The following is a 16,551-nucleotide window of genomic DNA, read 5'->3' as shown; positions in this document are numbered from 1 at the left end:
TTTACATCTGAAGCCCAAACTGTTTGTTTTCAACAGTAAATGCTGAGCATCGTCATGTCACCAGCTCACCAGTTAGCTCACAGATTTGATGCTTGGCAGCGTGTTGGTGAAATCTACAGCAGTTTTAATGTCCAGCTAGGAAGCTCACCTGCTGCACATCATTAGCTCGTCTGCTTACTGGTAGCACTCACTTCTGTCATACCATAAGCTAGCGTGATGTCAGCTCTGGTGTACTGTGTTGGTGTCTTTTTTTAATGGTGCACATCCTGCTAGTTATCCAAAATGACACAGTAACACTTCTACACATGACATTTCCCACTGTGAAATTAGTTTGGTTTCCCACTGCAATATCCATTTTAAACCAAAATAATAGACTGTCACTACTTTTTATTGCAGCTTTGCACATGCCTGCTCTCATTTATTTATGGAATTGTTTGTGTTTTAATGTAATTTTATGTGAGTCTTGTTTTATGTTGTTTGTGAGCCCCTAACCTACAAATTTCTATCACTCTGTCATAGACAAAGTTTTTTTGAATCTTGAATCTTGAGTAGTGTTCAGTAATTTACAAGATAGTCTGAACAATCAACACGAAAAAGAAACATGATAAGATCGTGGATCGTGATCGTGCCTGAAAAAATCATGATATTTTTGCCATATCGCCCACCCCTAAGGGAGAGTCTCTGGGAGATGAGAGAAAGAGAGAAAGAGAGCAGACCATAGAGACAAGTGAACAGACAGAGAGAGCAGCAGCATATAAGCCACCTAGCCAAAGCAGCAGGGTCTCAAGATGTTTCTTTTGATTTGGGGACAAGGACACAGGTCCGAAACAGTTAAAGCTGTCTCAGTACCCTCAAGATCAGTTTGGCACGCAAAAAAAGAGCCTTACTACAAAACTGGTTCCAGAGTTTTAAATGGCTGGAATACTCCTCTAGGAGAAATGCTGCTGTCTGCTTCCCTTGCCAGGTATTTGGTAAAAATCTCAGACAGGAGGTATTTGTGAATGGTGGAGTCAAGAATTGGAGAAAAGCACTGAGCATATTTCATAAAACATGAAACCACCGAGTCAGACAAGGACAGTGTAGTTTGCTGGAACAGCTACAAAGCAAGGCTGTCACAAAGCAATGTTGTACAGCAGAGAGAGACAGCGAGTTCCACTGAAATTAGTGAAAGGAGTACCTGTAATGTGTTGTGGCAGTGACCTGCATGTTGGGGAAGCAAGGAATACCATTTCGAGAGCATGATGAAACAGTTGAAAGCCACAATAAAGGCAATTTCCTAGTGTGCATGATACTTTTGAGGGAGTTTGATCCTTTCTTGCAGAGGTATACACCCCCTTCAAACAGCACATACCTCTCATCTACCAGTCGGAATGAGATAATAGAGTGTTGTTCACAAGAGGTAACTGCAACTATTGTCAGTGAGGGAATCCAAGACGTATGCCATTATGGCTGATGAGGCCAGAGATAGAAAGACAGAACAGTTCGCACTCTATGTGAGGTATGTTTCCATGGAGGGTACAGTGAGGGAGAGGTTCCTAGCCCTTACAGAGATGACAAATTTTGATGCTACATCAATAATCGCTGCAACTGAGAATCAACTGGTTAAGAAAGGAATTGATCAGTTGAAACGTGTGGCACAGACTTACAACGAGGAAAGCAGCACCCTGTAGTAATATATGTGCATTGTTATGCACATGAGTTGAATCTTGTCTTATGTCACACATGCAGAGCAGTTTCTGAGGACAGAGTTTTTTTTAGCATGCCATTCTTTTTTTAGAATCTTGCTTGTGAACCACCATAAGTTTGTAGATACTCAAAGGAAGTTAGGATTGCAGCAGTGACATACAAAGATGCAGTGATTGACTCCCTTAAGGAGAAATGCAGTGATGCCACTGCTGCAGATCTTCACGCCAGAACAAAGGACTGTTTTTCTGGCATGAATAAAGAATTGCTTAATGGAATTCAGGCGTGCAGTCCAACCTCAGACCACTTCTTGTCTGAGCCACATCTTTCATACCTGGCACTGCATTACTTTATTGACCTTAAGTCAGAGGAAGTGATGGTTGCCAAAAACTGAGACGTGAGATAGGCTGATGCTGTTCAGGACATGCTCACAATGTATAATCTACTGGATTCTGATGTTCCCGTCACTGAAAGCTATTATTCAGGTTATGTTGACTATACCAGTTAGCAGCTGTAGCTGGGAAAGGTCTTTTAGTGTCTTGTGTCGGCTCCATCCCTGGCTCAGAAGGACCATGGGGCAAAGCAGACTGCAGCACCTGGCTGCAATGTCAATTGAGAAGGAGGTGCTTGAGAGTCAAAACACCAAAAAGTGATTGGTAAATTTGCCACCCTCAAGGTGAGGCGACACGCTGTTCATGGAAAGACAGCGTGTCGCTAACAGGGATTTTGAAGAGTGACGATCAAACTGGCATCTAGTGGGTCCGAAGTGACATCTGCAGGTATGTTTACATGCTGTTTGATGTGCTACAGCTGAGCAGCTAATTGATTATCTAGCCTGCTAACTGACGTTAGCAATGCCCCTTTCTCTGTTGAATGTTAAGGTAACATTGTGTACCTCATTGAATTGAGGTTTGCCAAAGTGAAAGGGGCGAATACTTCTGCAAACAGCATATTCCATTTTTCATTTTCTTAAAAAAGATTTTTTGTAAAACTCATGTTACTTATTAGTAATACAGTAAAAGTATTATTGTTGTAAATTAAAATATCATATATATAAAAATGTAAATGTATTAATTGTTATCCAGTGAAATGAGTGTTTTAGCACTTTTGCAAGGCACTGTATGCATGTCACATTCTCATTAGGGGCCGAGCACCCCTAAAAGTCTGATCCCATAATCGCCCGTTTGCAGTAAATACTGTCTTTGCAAAACTTAAAGGAGGCTTTCAGTGATTTCATTGGGGGATTTGCGAGAAACAGAGTAAATAAATAATGTAGCAGAGGCTCCAATATTATGCCTTTTACGGTCCTGTCACAGCACAAAGTGGCACAGTGGTAAGGCCTAGAAGTTGGTGATGAAGGGACTTGCGAGGCTAGGTGCTAACTACTGTAGCTGGTAAGGTAATCACTAACATGCTAGCCAGTACTGTTGTGTTGTTCGCGAATGGTTTATTAAAAAGAACAAATCTCTCAGGTAAACAAAATGAACTGAATCTCTTTCTGAAACATTCTGTTTATTTCTCAGTCAGTTCAGTTGAGCTCTCAGTCAGTTGCGGGCGAATGTGATTCGTTTGCAGGGATACACTCACTCACTGAGTGAGTGATTCAAGTAATTTGTTTGCAGGAGGAATGGGGTATTTTCAAGACAGAAAATACACAGCTGATTTGGGTTGCTAACATTTAGCTGCAATGATTCAACAACATTGGTCTTGGACTGCAACCTAGATATATGACATTATCTAGATTGATATTATATGCATATGCTAACATGTAATGTTAATGCACGCAGTGCTACACACACACACACACACACATACGCAACGATTCTGTTTTGAGAGAAGACAACTATAAAGATTCACTCATTGAACGGAGTGTGTGTGTGTGTGTGTGTAACTGCTAATCTAACTACAAAGGAAGGAATCTCTGTATGTATGTCCTTCATGTATCTCAACAACTGTTCATCCAATCAACTTCACAATTGGCGGGTGCATTGCTGAGGTCCCAAGGAAGTGCAGTGTCGAATCTGGTGCAATTTGGGCACGCAACACCTTCGATATTAATAAACTTTGACTAAATAAGTGATCAGCGAGCCACTCCCCTCTGCAGCAGCAGGTCAGGGCTTCTGGGATCTGTGACTGCATGTCGAGCACAGGCAGAGCTGTAGGCCTAAAACCCTGCCAAAGTTAGGCTTTGTTGTCAGCTTCCAGACTCATTTAAAAAAAAGACGAGAAAAAGAGAGAGAGAGGGCAAGTGAGCTGAGCACACAAGCAAGCAGCAGAGAGAGAGCAGTGGAAAGTTTTCTCTGAGAGAAAAGCCTGTGAAGGACAGAAATATGTTATTTTCTGATTATTTCATGGCAGTTACGTTCTAGAGCACAAATAAACAGTCATCAACACTCAACAGATGATTTACCGTGGAGACAGATGCTCTTAGTTTCTATTTTCCTCCTCTGCATTTTTCCTTTTCATTCAGCCATTACATGCAACTAATGCAGCAGTAAGTACAAAGAACAACAGGACAAATCTGTTGTTTTTTTCTCGTGTGAATACCATGTTTCAAGCACGGCAGCTGAGGAGAGAGAGAGTGGGAGAGAGAGTGCAGTGGAGCGAGGAGAGGGAGAGGTGGAAAGCTTTCTCTGAAACAGAAAGCCTGTGAATGAGATGAATAACTGACCAATCAGTGGTCTGCAGTGTTTTCACGTCACCTTTTAGTATTAGCTCAGCTTGAGAAAAGTAATTTCTCATGGTGTGCTCTAAAAAGAGGAAAGTAGACAGCAAAAACAGAGCTTTTAATCAGGAATGGACAGACTCTTAGGCTACTTCCCACAGGCAGTTCAAAAGCAGTAGGTCTCATATAAGCACAAATCTTTTGAGCAAACATACCTACTCAAATGATCCGAACTGAAGCCACAGAAAATAAACAATTTATGAGCCCAATATGATTGATCCACTTTATTTTAAGATGCACAAATTTTCAAAGCTCTGTAATGTATTTTATTTTTAAATGCAGCCTTCATTATACTTGAAATGGGAAAAGATTCACTATTACAGTACTTAACATCTGTGTATAATAGAATGTTAGTGTCTTTCATGTTGTTGGTGTATATACTCATTCACACCTCACATCAACAGTATTAATTTTTCTCTTTGTTACAAATTGTTTAAACAGAGATGGGGCAAGACCGTTCAAAATCTTGTATAATAAACAGACAATAGCCATGAACAAAAAAAATCAAAAGTCAAGAGATTATACTTCTTAACAATACTGCAATGGTGGCAGGAATTAGAGTTTTTTTTATCCTATACCCTCAGTGTTTGTTTATAGAGTTTATGGAGTGGTTGCATTGTTGTGTTGCTTGCCTGAGACCAAAGGTGTGACACAATATGAGAGATGGGATAGTATTATAGAGTGCATAAACAAAATTGCTGCATCTGTACACATTAGATTTTGAATAAATTTAAAATGAGCTAAATTATGTTTGAACCCTGCAATATGAAAAAATGGGTGGCTGAGACTGTCTCAGATCTGTTCACTGCAAGGGAGTGGTGCTGTGAAGGCATTTTCCATATATCAGTATGTCAGCTAGCTGTCTCCTCTTGGGTCAAGCTTTACCTCTCTTCAGGGTGTTACGTTTTGTCTTGAGCCATGGCTGTTTGAGAGGCAAATCCTTATCTGAAAGTTTAATTAGGCATGCAGAGAGTTTCCCAGCAGACTTTGGAGTAGCATTCACGGTGTCTGGACTACACTTTGACTGTACCCCAAGAGTCTCCTTAATCGATTAAATATCAATAAATTCTTCTGCTCAAGACATCCAAGGTTTTCCTGGTATTTCTGCTCCAAGATTTCTCTATAACAAGTTTGTGTAGCTGAATGGCAGCGCATCTTAAAGAATTCAAATGAAAAAGTCTGGTTTACATATTCTGTTACCCTGTCATTTACAAGTGCCTTCATCATTTCAAATGTAAATTGTAAAAAAAAACAAAAAAAATCACAAAATTTTAATACCAAATGAGGAACATGCACCACATAGTCATGACCTAATACGAAAAGAAAAAAAACGATTTCTCAATCATAGTGGCAACTGCAGCCACTGATCTAAGGCAACCTGGCATGCCAAGACCACAGGTGAAAGTCAAGATGAGCAGTACACAACAGGCCGGTAATCAGACCCATGTTTCTGTACCAGGATGCCTGTAGCATAGCCATCCCTCTCATGTACATGCAGGTGAAATAACTGAAGATAATCCAGCAGGCCACAGGCTGGGGCTATGGAGAGAGCATGTTTCAGTTCATGGAAAGCTTTGCACATTTCCTCAGTCTATAGCACAGTTGGAGGAGCAGATTGGACTGTGGCTGCCCGCAATACTGAGTTCATAGCAGCATACTCATAAATCCAGTGCCTGCAGTAGTATGCCATCCCTAAAAATGAGAGAATCTCTCTCTTAGTCTTGGGAGGAGGCATGTTGTTCAAAAGTTTCACTCTCTCTGGCAAGAGGAGGCGCTGTCCATTCCTTAGAACATGTTCCAAGTGTGTCACTTCAGGCAGACAAAACTGCAGTTTAGCCAAAGAGGCTCTGTGACTGTACTCAGCCAGTCTTTGCAGGAGCAATATGGAGAAGCTATCAGTAGGTCGTCAGCATATTAGAGAAGCGTGCTTCCCCTGGCAACTGGAGATCTTCCAGATCTTGTTTTACAGCTGTTGCGTACATAGACCCACTGGACGAGCCTGGTCCAACAGTGTTGTTTACCTTTAAAAGTGAATGCAAACAGATACAACTATCTGGATGCAAAGGAATCGAATAGAATGCTTAACACAGGGCAATGATTATGTAGTGTGTGGAGTTAGAAGGCAGTGATGCAAGAACTAAATTAATGTTTGTCACAATTGGAGCTGTCGGTACTACAGTGTTACAACTAGAATGTTATTGATGGCTTGCAAATCCTGTACAAATCCCCATTCATCTGGACGGCCTGGTTTTGGAATAGGCAGAATAGGAGTGTTGCATGGACTGCTGGTTTCAACCAACACACCTTGATCGATTAGTGACCAAATTACTGGCTCAATTCCTTCTATTGCTTTCTGGGTCAAATGATATTTAACCGTAGCAGGCATAGCATTAGCTTTGACTGTCAGTCGGTGCGGTGGACCAGACTTTACCAATCCCACATGGCTCACATGTTTAGCCCATAAAATGGCAGGAACCTCAGAAAGATCAGATGGGGGTCCATATTGTACTGATAGAGGTGGCTGTTGCAATACAAACATACTTTGTGGCAGGACAGTTTGTTCACTCAGGTGTAACATGTACAAGTTATCACCTAGGCTTGTTACAGTCTGCCTCTGAGAAGCTGTCGCAGCTTTTCTCAATGATTGGTATCGGCCATCATCTCTCCAATATGTTTTGGTTCGTACCCTGGTAAGACTGCTACAGTGAGGACATGACTCATTGGCTACAAACAAATTACTGTGTGTTAGGCAGTTGGACTGGTAAAGCACACCCCTAAGGACCCACAAACAAAATTTGCCCTCTCCAAACATTCTTGTGTATTTACAAATGAATCAACCAATCGCTTGTACATTGTCATCTGAATCGTCAACGGTTATAGTACAATTTTTTAGACATGGGCTCTGCCATAGGGATGCTGGCAACTCCTACTATGGTAACAAATTCAGAAGTGGGTCAACACACTTTTTCGTTAGCTTTTACTGCTGAAATGGCAGCTCTGCTATCATTCGAAATATCAACCTCAACTGGCTCAAGTGGATTTTCTGCGGGACAAGTAGAAAGCCAAATTATTGCTGCTTGTAATTTAGGTTGCTGCTTTGATCCTTTTGATCCATACACCCCTAAGCCTGATGGTGATGTCTTTTATTAATATTTCTTATTCTCAGATCTCTTCTTGGAATAGAAATCTAAATATCAGTGAAAATGCCCGATTAAATAAAGATAAAATAAAAGTAAAAAATTGTGTTTGGTAAATGTCTACTATTGAAATCACAATTAATGATAATTAATCATAAATGCTGCTGTTAGAAACCAAATATCAATCATGTCAAATAAAAAAAAGACTAAATACATTTCATTATTTATATAAAACTAGACTGCACATTTTCTCTTTTGCACCCCATGCTCTTAAATAGCATTTGTATATTCACACATCTTATTTCAATCTGGTAGAATTTTTTTTTCTTTTTTTGTTTGTTTGATTTTTTTCTATTCTCTTTAACTCTTCAACAACCAATTTAATCATTTGCACCTTGTCTTAATGATTTTAATGTTTATGAAAAGCTTTTATTAAAAACTGACCCTTGAATTGCCTTTCTCTCACACACATACACCAACCACACGTACAACTTTGCTTGTCTGGATTCATCTTTGTTTTTTTCTTTACTACAATTTATCTTATAGTCCCTGCCTAAAAGCATAAATTTAAACCAAGCAGTATAAACCTCACAACAGTACTCAACACTGTACTGTCAGTGTTTCATTAAAAGTTCTCCAATATAACTTATTAAGGTTGGAATGCTTTGGTTTTATATTTATAATTAGAATGACATTTATATTGTAATATCATCATGTAACGCTGTATGTAACTAGTTACTCCCCAACACTGCTAGTCATGAAGTTGCTGCATTCCTGAACCCAGCGTCCATTTTTTAAATCTTTTTTCTTTTCATCCTGTGTCTTGCTGCTGTGCGTATGTCATCTCATCCTTCCCACAGCTCCACCCCGCAGACTGTGTGTGATTTACGCCTACATCAGTCATTCCAACCTCTGGTGTAGAGAGAGATAGACACATCAACAAAATCAACCAGCTGGTCTCAATGTAATTCAATCTGGCTATGAATACTTTACCATGGGTAGACGTTTTCACTTTCACATTCACATCAGCAGTTTTTTCACACTTTCTTAATATTTTTACCCATCGATCCTATCACAATTATGTAACTTAACAATTATATCACAATTCTACAATATATAATTCTTACATTATATATTTCATAATCATATGATTTCAATCAAATTAAAGGTTCTATATGTAGAACTGTGAACCAATTTACATGTATTAATTGTTTTTTATTACCAATGAGTGAACGGGTAGTAATGTAACGTAAAAAATGAGACCTTCCCCGACTTTCTCAGTTGACTATAACAGCCTGTGGACTGATTTCTATGTGAAAGACCTGGGTTGGATTTTCTGCGAAAATCCAATGGAAGTGACGTTTTTGTACGCTCCCAAGTGCCTTGCCTCTATCTCACCAACATCAACAAATGACCGGCATAACACAACGACCCAACAAAACTGCACTATCCAACTGGAAATACCCTGCAGATATTAGCACACACAGCTAAAACATTATTTCTTCAACAAAGGAGCAGAAAACAAGCTCCAGAGTGACAGCAGAACATAGCTTACCCCTTTTGTTTTTCCTGTTAGCAGTCCAAAGGTCATAATAAGCTCACATTTCACAATAAAACCATCAGTTGCTCCCCGACCACAGCACGTTGCTCCCTGGCCACAGCTCACTGAGCCCACCAGTGTTTAGTAAACAAGGTTGGTAAAAAAAAGTGTGTGGGTCAGGTCAGGTTGGGGTGGTCGATTAACACATATTTTTGCAGGTTGGGTGGTGCGGATTGGTTCTCACCAGCCAGCAGCCACAGCACAGCTGTGTGTGTTTGGTTTTTTGTGAGCGAACGAGCACATGTACATACAGCGGGGGGGCTGACTGACTGGGAGTCAAAGATGCTTTGCTGAAACACGGTGCAAAACACAACATTAGAGATCTTTTATGTAATTATGAGAAGTGTAAGCGAGGAAAAAGACATCACTTGCAATAGTCTTGTGCCACGAGCACGCACGCAAGCATATGAGCGTGAGCATCAGGATGTTGACTACAGCTTATTTGCCATAGGGATGCTGGCAACTCCTTAGTGACGCCACAGGTGTCACTAATGAGAAGAAATTTCTGATTCCTACATATAGAACCTTTAACTGTTCTTACAGCTTTATTTTAACAAGAGCTTTAGCGTCTTATGGGTGAATTATTCACTGAATCAGGGTTAACCTCCACTGTGGACTGATTACCTACACCTAGTTGCAACATTAACGACAAAGCTGAGAGCAAAGCAGACCAAACATTCTTGCAGTGACGTACACATAGAGACGTGGCTGATAATATTGGTACCCTTCCACCTTTTTTTTTAGAAAAAAAACAACTAAATTTTCACTATATTAAGTTGAAACTAACAGAATTATATGGTATCCATCATTCTTTATTTCACATTGAATATTTTGAAATTTTGATATTTTGCTTTTGATTTACAACTTAACATTATTTAATACAATAAAAAAAAAAAGAAAATGGCATGGCCGAAAATATTAGTAACCTTGACTTAATATTTTGTAGCACAGCCTTTGAAGGCAGTAACTGCAGTCAAGCCCTTTCTGTAACTCTGAATAAGGTTTCTACATTTCTCCACTGGTAGTTCGACCCACTCTTCTTGAGTAAACTGCTCATGTTCTCTCAGGTTTGATGGGTGCTGTCTCCCGACTGCAAGTTTCAGCTCTTTCCACAGATGTTCAATGGGATTCAGATCAGGACTCATAGCAGGCTGCTTCAGAACGGTCCAGTGTTTTTTTCTCATCCACTCTTGGGTGCTTTTTGATGTATGTTTGGGGTCATTATCCTGCTAGAAGACCCATGACCTGTAACTAAGATACAGCTTTCTGACACTGGGCTGTATGTTTCGCTCCAAAACATACAGCCAAGGATCAGATACTCTTCTGATTTCATTGTGCCCTGCACAGATTCAAGGCACCCAGTTCCTGAGGCAGCAAAACAACCCCAAAACAGCACTGAGCCTCCTCCATGTTTCATGGTAGGTTCTTTTCTTTGAAGGCCTCATTTTTTCTTCTGTAAACGTAGGGCTGGTGTGATTTACTAAAAAGCTCTAACTTTGTTTCATCTGTCCAAAGCACATTCTCCCAGAAGGACTGTGGCTTGTCAACATGCCTTTTGGCAAAGTCCAGTCAGGCTTTTTTGTGTCTTCCTCTTAGAAGTGGGGTCTTCCTGGATCTTCTACCATGGAGCCCATTTTCATTCAGACAGCAACGGATGGTGTGACTTGAAACTATATAACCTTGAACTTGAAGAACAGCTTGGATCTGAATTTAAGTTTTTCTTGTTTTTTTCTTGACCATTCGAGCAATCCTTCTATTCAATCTTGGGCCAATTTTCCTCTTGTGGCCACGTCCAGAGATGTTGGCTACAGTTCCATGGGCTTTAAACTTCTTACTAATGTTGACAACAGTTGTCACAGGAACATCAAGCTCTTTGGAGGTGGTCTTTTAACCTTTACATTGACCATGCTTGGCTGTTACCTGTTTCTTTATGACCACTCTCTAGTTTTCCTTCTGTTTTCCATGTTCAGTGTGATGCACACAGTGGCACAAGACAGCAGTGAGTTATTTTCTCCTTTTAAACTGGCTGCATGAATGATTTTAATATTGAAAACACCTGTGATACTAATTAAAACACAATAGTCTTTAAACGCACAATATGTAATTTCTGCCACTAGGGGTCTCTCAAACAAAACAATGACAAAAGACGGAGTGTGATGACCGTGTGAAGTAGTGTGGGATCATGGGAGTTGTAGTCTTCATTGTTAAACAACCAGCTTCTCTGGGATAGGATTACTTCATGGTTCATCGTTAAGGATATTTTTACCAGGAGCCGAATTATCCGCAGAGGTCTCCTCCTCTCCAAAACAAGAGATCCATCATTTGTATCACTACAAAACAGTTATTTCTCACTCACTCACAATAATTTTGTCCAGGCTATTTTACAATGTCTCTGTAGAATAAGTATGCATTCAGTTATTTTCACAACTTTTTTGTTTTTTTTCCACTGCAAACCAAACATAGACATGCACTGATATAACACTGTTCATGGAGAATGGTGTATTATTTTAATAAAACGCAAGGATACCAATAATTTCGGCCACGTCTCTAGATACATACACATAGACATACGTACATATCAATAAATCCTGTTGCAGCATCTAAGTCTCTGCTCTCTTTAATTTTTTGTCAGTGGCAGCAATTTAAGACCATCCATTTATTTATTCATAATAAATGAACCTGTGTACGAACACTATTTATTGCTGCCTAGGTTGTGATACGTTAAGCACTCTTAGATTACGGGGATGTAATTTACAGAAATGCTGCTGCCTCTGCACTTAGGCCTTTAGACTCAGTTTACCACTCGGTCCTGAGATTTATTACCGGTGATGGCTACAATACTCACCACTGTATCGTCTATGATAAGGTCGGCTGGCCTTCTCCAACTGATAGACACAATAATCACTGGTATCTGGATATCTATATAGCCCTGACCAGAAAATTACACACATCTCTGTTGCACTGGAACTCTGGTCCACTTCTAACCTGCTCCAGTGACTGTCTGGCTCTTCCTCATGCCAGGACTGAACTTGGAAAGACTGCTTTTAATGTTAGTGCAACAAACTCATTGAACCTCTTGCAATGGGACCTAAAACTGAATACTTTTATACCTCTTGGACACTTCAGGTATATAATTACTAATCGTTCACTGCCTGTCTGTAACTGTTTTAACTGATTTTATTGACTATGTTGACACACTTGGGGTGAGTTTGTTTGTTGTTTTTGTTTTTCCAAGTGAGATCTCGGCATCATTGTAAATTAAGGTCGCCCTCAATGTTTTTCTGAGAATATTAAACAAAGGTTGAAATTAAAAGAAAATTCAGAACCTCCCTTGGACATAGATTCACACTATTGATTTCAATTAGACTACAGTGTAATAAGCCTACCGCTGAGGGTGTAATCTCACTGATTCTCTGACTTTTATCTATATGATTCGTACAAAGCATTCAAAGTTTGGAAAATGCCTAATTGTAACTGTTATGTTTCCAAGGTTAGGAATGTGCTTGAATTTGAATATATTACTTGAAAAATGCTTGATTGTCAACGTAATGTGGTGTTTCATCTACACAATCACTCATGTAAACCAAAAGTCTTTATATTTGTAATTCAACATCCCTTACTCTGGAAATCAGTAAGTATTAAATAATCATGATCAAAACATACAATCAAAGTTCATATGAACAACTTGTAAAATAAACAATATGACAATAAACATTGATTGCTGTGGGTATAAACATTCTGTAAACTATTTTTCTCACAAGTGCATTTATAGTAACAATTTAGATTTGATGATAAAGACTTGAAGAGTTTGGAAATTTTTTGGTTTAGGTACCTTGAAAGTGCTTGAATTTTACTCTCAAAAAGCTTTTACGAAACTTGTATCTATGTCAGACCGCAACCCTGCCGTTGCCAGTTTCCAATCCAGAAAAACCTCAACTCCCAAGGCGGGTGCCCCTTAACTTAACTAATCGACCACTGACACCAGCTTTTAATTTAACCTATTTTTGACAAAAACTTTTTTTTTTTAGCTCACTTGATTTCTATCCTTTTTCTGTATATTTCCACTTTATCAGTTTTGATGTCTGCAGACACTGAAATCAGATGTTCACAGCCAAATTTCAGAAAATGCAGTCTCTTTATGATCTCATAAAATGCAGATATGACGAGGCAAAAAATAAAATAAAATCTGCACTGACCACGTCTTTGTTCTGTTGAGATCCTGTTTGTGACGCCTGCAAGCACTGTACGATTCTAACGATTCAGGACACTGAAAAGACCTGCTTTGACCATCACTACTAGCCAGCCAGGGACATGCTAGTGCTAATGCCAGTCACAATATCTGTCTGTATCTGTATTTTCTTTTTACTGGGCTGTTTACTCCTACCTTTTGTGGAACAGTTTATACTTCAGAGCAAGGCTGGGTGCAACACAGCTAATAAGCTACGATAGCTTCCTCCACCTTGGACCCATTGACTCTGCGTTCCCTCAGAGGTAGGGACTGTCAAGATGATTGGCTATTAAATAATGGCGCAAATTAGTGTGTCAAAGTTCTCCAAAGTTGAAGACACAAAACATTTGCAAGCAATATACCACTGATAACAGTGATTCCTTTTAAATTAAGTGCTTTCCCCAATATGGGTAAAGCTCCAAAAACAGTGGACAAATTCAGAAATGCATCACATCTTTCATTAGACCCTCCCACCTGTATTCATCTTTCAAACCAGCTCAAAACACAGTTTCTTCTAAAGAGAATGACACAAATAATCTAGGATATAATGCAACACAACAACATTGTTCATATTTTGTACCCTGGTTGGACAAAATAACACCTAACTGTTATACATTCAACAACTGCAAAAATGAACATGTTAAGGATACTCAGTATGAGAATAGAAACAGAATCAAAACTTTGAGATTATGGAATAAAGTCTCCAACTTCTCGTCAGTCTGTCTCACTCTGTTATGTGCTGGATCAGCTCTTTTCAGTCCCCCCGTCTGCCACCGTGTCCCAATAAAGTAGAGTGGCTGCCTCGCCTGCACTGATCTGACAACACATAGACAGAATCAATCAACACTTCCAATCAAGGCTAATGGAAAACTGTGCTCAGTTTAAACACAGTGCAGGGGCGTGGCTGTGTTTGTTTATGTGTGTGCATGTGTGTGTGAGTGAGTCTGCATTTTCACAGGCACCATAATCAGTGAGTGACCTCCTGCATCTTGCTAACAGTAATTAACATGTTCTATTTAACATATTTGTGAAGAGTTTCTTAATTTATCTACATTTTTTCTTTCCTTCTTTATCAAATCTTCAGACATGTTCAGTGAGGCCAACAACCTTCAGGATAATTAACAGAATGCTGATAACCCAACTATATTAGCTGACAAAGTGTAAACAGTGGTGGCCTCTTGGTTGTTGTTTTACATTAAAAAAAAAAAATCCTTTACCAGGAGCAATGCTAAACATTCAGGTAGATCAGGTAAATGGACACTGTATGGTGCACAATTATTTGGCCAGAAAACACTTGGGATGTGCAATAACGGAATATGCCCTTATTATAGATGTAAACAACCAGACTTCTTGCCTAGTAACTCCTCTACATTAGATTACACTAATGTGCTGAGCTGACAATAGTGCTACAATATGTTTTAACTATGATGATGATGATAATAAAAGTGCGGCGTTGCTGTTGTAAACACTGACAGTGTTCAACTCTGACTTGTGTCACCACCTGTGACAGCCGATTGGCAAACGAATCTCTCATCTGTTATTTGAAGATGTTTTAGATAGGATGCACAGACTGAGTTGGCAAAATTAACATCAATAAAAGCCAGAGGAATAGGTTATACCTTATAAATATCATGAGTTTAGTGAGTTGCTACAGGCACTACACATTTTAAGATATGACAGTCTAGCCCAAGCATTGAAGTTCATTGATGGCCTTGGGAACATTTGCTGATGAAGACAATGAAATGCAGTTGAAATCTCCAAGAAGCTAGTAAGTAAACTTTAAGTTGAGATTTTTTTGTGGTGTTAAAAATGTATGAAATTTAAAATATGTATATATAATACATTTATTATTCATTATATGTTTTATTATATAGGGCTTTAAATAAAAACATGTGCTTCAGAAACATTTAATATTACAGAAAGATATATAACAGCATAATACTTGCCTTATGAAATTTATTCATTCATGTATTATATTGCTATTTTATCTTTTCTTAATTTTGGTATTTTGTTTTGGTTCTATAAAAAAACATAATTGATAGTAGTCTTTTAAGTCTATCTGTGTGTTGAGGACGTGAATCTGCTTCATAAACATACAGAGATAAGAGTAAAAATGAGAGACTGGAGGGAAATAACAGGGAAAAAAAGTTTCTGGTGAGTTCTGAGTTCAGTCAAAGGCTGAGATGAACATGCATGCAGGCACTCTCACAGACACGGTGTATGCATCTGTTGCTAGCTACACACATGTAGCTTACAGCTAACATACAGTAGTTAAACACAAAATGCAGCAGTCAAAGTCACATGAATGCTGCAAGGCAAAGATTTGGTCTGAACACACAATATAGAACACTGTCTGACAACTTTACAACAGTAATATGGTCTATAATGGATTTCACACCTAATTTTAGTTTGTTTCATGTGCATGAGGAAATTTAATTCATTCATGGGTAAACCTTATGAGAAAGGAAAAACTGTAAATGATAAATGATGGGCCTCTTTTAAAGCATTAGAAAGACATGTCTCCATTTTTGAGAAGATATTGAATCCAGTGTTGAGTACTGCCCAGAAGCTGCATGTGCCTGGGTATCAGTAGTGAACTGAAACTTTACTTATTTGAAATAATGTTATGTAGATTACATGGCTGGTACATAGACAACACAAACAGGTCATTATTCTTCTTCTGCCGACACAGCTGCTGTGTGTCAACAATCATTTGCACTGCTGATAACACTATTGCCGTCAAACTGCATGCAGGCCTTTTTGTTTCTGAGAAAGCTGACATTTAAGTCTCACGTGTTTAGTGGGTTTGAGCTTCGTGCTCAATGCACCTGCATCACTTGAAGGCCAACCTGAGCTCTGACCAAAAGATTTTTTTTTTTTTTTTTTTTTACCCACAGAAGTGGAGTCATGTTAAGCTTTCAGGTTATCCTCTGCTTCCCATCTCTGGAGGTCATTTGGTCTTTGTTAGGATGTAATTGTTAAGACACAAAAAATCTCTTTCTCTCGCTCTCTCACACATACACACACATTATGGCAGGTCTGCAGCTCTCTGCCGGGGCCGTTGTTCAGCCCCACAATCAATATGTGTCAGAGAGAAACCTCAACGCTGGCCAGAGGGGCCTCATTCATTTTCACTCACTGACATTCACACATCCTCACTGACTCTCTTTCTCTCTCA

At 39.2% G+C, this 16,551-nt stretch overlaps 1 protein-coding gene across 1 annotated transcript in view; it reads right to left on the bottom strand.

Moving 5' to 3' along the window:
- Positions 1-13,706: 13,706 nt before the first annotated feature.
- Positions 13,707-16,551, bottom strand: part of ccdc150 (coiled-coil domain containing 150) — a 117,861-nt gene continuing 115,016 nt past the window's right edge. Inside the window, exon 23 of the transcript XR_010928899.1 lies at positions 13,707-14,184. The gene's annotated coding sequence lies outside the window, so the exon portion shown is untranslated. The remainder of the gene's footprint in view (positions 14,185-16,551) is intronic.

Source organism: Thunnus thynnus, chromosome 7, assembly GCF_963924715.1.
Source record: "Thunnus thynnus chromosome 7, fThuThy2.1, whole genome shotgun sequence".
Classification (NCBI taxonomy): domain Eukaryota; kingdom Metazoa; phylum Chordata; class Actinopteri; order Scombriformes; family Scombridae; genus Thunnus; species Thunnus thynnus.
This window is presented reverse-complemented; position numbering and strand designations above follow the sequence as displayed.